The sequence below is a fragment of the Notechis scutatus genome, chromosome Z (genome assembly GCF_049901735.1).
Source record: "Notechis scutatus isolate UNSWTSFEM ecotype Mainland chromosome Z, rNotScu1.2, whole genome shotgun sequence".
In the NCBI taxonomy this organism is placed as follows: Eukaryota; Metazoa; Chordata; class Lepidosauria; order Squamata; family Elapidae; genus Notechis; species Notechis scutatus.
The window spans coordinates 106860305-106866304 of record NC_142025.1 but is presented as its reverse complement, the minus strand read 5'-3'; the positions used below and the strand labels follow the sequence as shown (position 1 = coordinate 106866304).

Below are 6000 nucleotides of genomic sequence, written 5' to 3'. Positions count from 1 at the left end.
GGGAGAGTCATGATTATTTTCATCAAAACAGGAAAGCCCTAGTGCGACAATTTGGAATTACATATCAAGAAGCCATGGCAATAATTCAACAATGTCCAACATGTAGCTTGCAGGCCAAAGGTATCCCTGAAGGCATTAATCCTAGGGGTACTCAAGCCTGTGATACGTGGCAAATGGACATCACTCATTATCCTCCCTTTGCTCCCTGGAAATACATTCATGTATCAGTAGATACTTATTCAGGGTTTATTATAGCAACATTGCAAAGAGGAGAGGCTACCAAAAATGTTATTAATCACTGTATTCGATCATTCGTAACGTTGGGATGTCCAAAAATTCTCAAAACAGATAATGGTCCTGCTTATGTCAGTTCTCCCTTTGCTGAGTTTTGTCATAAATGGGCCATTATCCATAAGTTTGGTTTACCCTTCAACAGCCAAGGTCAAGCGATTGTGGAGAGATCGCACCAAACTTTGAAACAAGCCCTTGATCGGCACTTGGGGGAAAAAGGCTCAGGCCCCCCGAACCTCCCAACGTTGCAAAATATTTTAAATGTTTGTCTTTACACTCTTAACTTTCTCAATCTTACTGGCTCTCCTCCTGCCACGGCGGCTTCTCGCCACTTCACCAAGCCAGTAGTTCCCTCTTCCCGTCCTCTTGTCTATTTCAGACAGCTTCCAGATCCTGCGTGGAAAGGTCCTGCATAGCTCATCACCTGGGGAAAGGGTTACGCTGCTGTCCAACTTCCTGATTGAGTGCTTTGGGTTCCTGCTCACTGTGTCAGACCTTACCATGGCAAACCTGACTCTAACTCTAATCTTTCTTCTGATATCGATACTTCCTGTCTTTTCTCAATTTAGGCATCTCCTGATGCTATTTTTGCTTTCCTTGCTGACACTGTTACCTTTGTTTTTAAAGATAATCTCCTTCCTGCATGTAATTATGTTTTTCCAACACAACGGTCGCTTTCCTTCCTCCTACTTCTGACATAACTGTTCACTATTACTATTCTTCTTGTTTAATATTTTTAACTATACATGTCACTCCGCTTACTATAGGTTCCTATTCTTGCTTGGGGTTTTTCCACAATCACACCTATTTCAATCACACTGTTCTATTGCTTTCCACTCCTTCAGTGGCATCTCCTCCACTATCCTCTGTTTTCCTTACATTGCCCTCTCTAGCTAATTCTGAGCTACCTTTTCCTGGAGACAAACTACGATGGCATCTTCGTTGCTGCTTTCCACCTTGTGATGTCACCAACTGCATATGGCATCATTCATCTTCCTGGGTTCCTGATCGCTACAAACCACCTGTTGTGCGAAGACACCACCTCATCTATGACGACACCCATCGCAAGACTACGGCTCTCATTCGAGCTCGCCATCTTCGGTATCCTGCCTTCATCGGTGACAGCTCCATCTCTAAGCAGCCTGCGTCTCATGCTATTCCACGATTTGGCTATCGTCGCACTCCTCGAAGCATACAACCATCCTCTACAAATGAACATCAACCTCAAACTTATACCTGGACTATCCTTGACTTTCAAGGAAAAATTTTAAATACCACCACTAACTATACTCGATGGCCATGGTTTCCTCAGCTTTTCATGGATTTTGCTGAAATGGGAACAGGAGTCGAAAAAATTCGCAGACAAAAAATTGCAAGCTGATACATGGGACAAGCAAGGCTCCTGCTCTCCAGCACCTGCTGACAACTATAGACTATATTTTTGCCCTGCCCACAGTACTGGCACTTCTCGTTCTGCCTGCGGTGGGGTAGTTGACAGATATTGTAAAAAATGGAGTTGTGTGTCCACAGGTCATATCTGGTGGGAAGCACCTACCAAAAATGACTATATTCATATTACCTGTGCCCAAGCACAGCATTCCTGCTCTTCATGGCCTTGTTGTGGACAAAGAATGAATCCACTCATAATCACCTTTACTGCACAAGGAAAGACACTTGCAAAAAAACAATGGATGGTTGGGTTTACTTGGGGAGGGCGTCAGTGGGATGGTCAAGGAGATGAAGGGAATGTTTTACAATTCGCCTCTCGATATCCATGTCCACTTACGATGTTGGTCCCAATCCCAATTTGAAATCAAACTTTCTACAAAACCCAATATCCAGGTGAATCCATTAGTACAGTTGGTCAATTCTTCTTTCACATTGCTAGCAACTACACTTAATGATTCATCCAAAACTGATCAATGTTGGCTTTGCTTATCTGATTTGCCACCATTCTACGATGCAGTAGCTTCCAATGAACCCATTAGTAACTCCACCAGTGACACACAATGTCGATGGAACACTTCCTCCATCACTATCACTGACATAGTAGGTCAAGGATGTTGCCTAGGACACATACCTGCTAATTACTCCCAATATTGTCAGAATGTTTCATCTGGGTATCACTGTAATGTATATCTACCAAAAGAGAGATCAAACCTTAACATTGGAGGCTACGGTCCTCTATATACCACCTCCAATGGCAATATCAAGGCTCGCCTCAAGGGACAATTCTTTATCCCAGGTAATAATTCTGTATGGGCCTGCTCCACTGGAGCCACCGCTTGTGCTCATGGTGATGTTCTTATTGCTCAGGGATCCTTTTGCATTCAGGTAAAATTACTCCCAAAGATCACTTTTTATCCAGGGTCGGAACTTGTTAATGAACTTGAACCTCCACAATTCCCCCTTCGTCAGAAACGAGAAGTCATAACAGCTGTAACACTATCTGTATTGCTGGGTCTTGGAGCCGCAGGTGCAGCCACTGGGGGTAGCGGCTCTAGCTGTTGGTCATCAACAGTTAGCAACCCTCAGTTTACAAATAGATGAAGATCTCAAAGCATAGAGACTTCAATTTCTGCTCTCCAAACTTCTCTCTCATCTCTAGCTGAAGTGACTCTTCAGAACAGAAGAGGTCTAGATTTGTTATTTTTAAACAAGGGGATTATGTGTAGCAATAAAGGAAGAATGTTGTTTTTATGCTGATCATTCAGGAGTTGTCAAAGATTCTATGGCTGAATTACGTAAACGTTTGAAGGATAGAGAGAATGAACGACAACAAAGTCAGCCATGGTATCAAGGCATGTTTAATTTTTCTCCTGGTTAACCACTCTATTGTCTGCTCTAATAGGTCCTCTTGTGCTATTGCTTCTTGCTTGTACTATTGGTCCATGTATATTAGGACGTTTAGTTACCTTTTTGAGGGATTGTTTGAATACCCTTGATAATGAAGTTAACAATACTCAAAAAACGGTTAGCTTTCTCACAAAAGATCTTGTCAAAAAACCTTTGCTGGAATGGTCCTCTGACCTAGAGTCAGAGGAGGAAATAGACACTATTAACTCCTTTTCTCCCAAAGAAGTTTTGTTAACTCTGCCCAGCCACGATTCGGGGATGAGGACTTTTCCTCGTATGAGTTGGTTCTGCAAGGCATCAACAAACCGAAGGGTTTGTTGCCACCTTATGGGACTACTCGGGAGGAGAAAGGACTCTACCTAGAATCATGAGCACAAAAATAAAGAAAAGGAGGAATTGTGGCTATCCTGCTTTAGCTATTTTGCCATAGAACAAATCTTGCCTAGCACGTACATCGTCTCAGGGCAAATTCCACTGACAGGACTGAAACTGACAGGATTAACTCCAAAAGTCTGTGTCAGCTAAAAACTGTGTATTTGGTATTAAGACATGTTTACCTGAAAAGTATCAGTCATGAAGTTTGCTCCTTGTGTCACGTAGCTTGGTTTCAATGATTAACTCTGTAACTTCATTGTTTCCTGCAATCACCCCGCACCCCCGTCTTTGAATCAGCACAATAAAAGAGGACAGCGCAAAGCAATCGGGGCCGCCGGGACAATTCCATTTGCCCCAGGCACGATGTGTTTCCTCACCTAAAGAAACTATTTGTTTTGTGTCTTTTTCTTTGTGCTTTGGCACTCACCCTTGCGAGGGCTCCGCTAAATTATTTCTTGAAGGGAATTCAGCAACAGACTGGAAAATCGAATCAACGGACCGGTCGCTCGACGCGACAGTCTTTAACCTGTCAGCAATGGGTTATGACCGTTATGTGGCTATATGTGACCCCCTGAATTATAGCAGATACTTGACAAGAGAGATATGCATTAAAATGGTGGCTGGAGCTTGGCTTCTTGGATTATTTTATGCTATACTGAATGTACTACCTTTGCTAAATCTCAATTTTTGCGGCAACAATATAATCAGACACTATATTTGTGAGCTTCCTTCCCTCTTGGCATTGTCTTATGAAAATACTTTCACAAATTATGTTGTTCTTCTAATATCTAATATTCAGTTTTGGCTCATTTCTCATCACACTTGTTTCTTATGTTTATATCATTTTAACTATTCTGAAAATTAAATCAGCAGAAGGCAGGTAGAAAGCTTTTTCCACATGCAGCTCCCATCTTATTGTTCTGGGCTTATTTTACATTTCAGGTTTGATTTGCTATATGAAGCCAAGCTCAGATTCCTTTATATATCTGAACAAAGTAATATCTATTCAGTACAGCATTTTAACTCCTATGTTAAACCTGATCATCTACTGCCTGAAAAATAAAGAGATCAGATCTGCTCTAGAGAAACTATTTGGAAAGGTTAGGCCTATTCTTTACCCACAAAACATTATTCATAGTTCCTGATTTAAAATCTTCACATCACCAATGAGAAAAAATAATTAATGACACAGCAAGGATGTGAGATACTATTTCCACTAAATCTTCAATTGTGATAGTGAAATTATGCTGTGATATGAGGTTATACAGACTTCTCATTGAATCTCCTGTAATAGTGGGGCATAATTCAAGATTATCAAGGTATTCTTACTCTAATATCCTTCTGAGCTGTTTATTTAAAGTATCAGGATGAAAGTATTCATTGATTTTTTTTAAAAAAAATGTTTCTTGCAGTATGCCTCTCTCCCCCCCTACTCTCTGTAACTTTGAAGCATGTGATATGAATGTATTTTCTAAAATAATATACATTTCTAAAGTCATTTTATGTAATTGTATAAGAATTTAGTTGCAAGGTTAAAAGATCCAACATATTCTACACCATGATATGATTAGTACATTTATCTGGAAAGTTAGGATCTATTATTTCATATCAGAATTTAGGATACTACATGCTGTTTAAAAAAACCATTAGTTTTGTTTCTCCCCATGGTTGTAACTGAAAACATTCTTAGCAATTACATTGTGTACATTCATCATGCAGCTATTTGTCAATAGTTGCTGCTATCTTGACAGCAGTTTTAACTGAATTCCATATAATCTGATTCACATGGATAGTAGTCATGTTTAGCAGGCTGTTTCATATGCTTTGTAGTTTACTTTAATATTAAAGGCATGTCCGTTGACATTTATTGATAAATAAATACTGAACAACTTTCCACATTCTAATAATGTGATAAAATTGTTTTTATTATTGTATCCCAAAACACTAAACTGCACAAAGTTTCTTGGTGGATGAATTATGGTTAGAAATAAGGGGTTATATCCAGACCAATAATCTTTGAGAAATAAGGCCTAATCATAAATAATTTTATGATCCACTAGGTTTTATGAAACTAGCACATAAAATCTCTTCTTTTTACTCTTCCTCAACTAGGAATTAAGAGCTGGGTTTGAGATGCAACTGGTAGGACAAGAACTTACAGATGTACAAAAAGTTTTTTAAGCATTTGACTGATTGTTGTTTCACTTAGTTCATTGATAGTTACAGTATGAGAGTCCTTTTCACTTGGCCAAGCTCCATTCAGGAGACAAAATTATATATATTTATTTTTTTATTTTTGTGTGGTTAATTTTATTATTTTTGAATGGTATTAGAATTTTATAGATGGTTTGTATTTATTTTTGTAAGCCATCTAGTGAAATTGGACATTGTGTACATCTGTAATGAATAAATAAATTAATGCTTACTTTTAAGCAATTAAAGGAAATGGATCCATAACACACACCATCACAGTTTCTA

At 39.2% G+C, this 6000-nt stretch overlaps 1 pseudogene; it reads left to right on the top strand.

Annotated features, from left to right (window-relative positions):
• The first annotated feature begins 4057 nt into the window (after window positions 1-4057).
• LOC113424034 (olfactory receptor 5AN6-like) lies at window positions 4058-4667 on the top strand (annotated as a pseudogene).
• Window positions 4668-6000: the final 1333 nt, after the last annotated feature.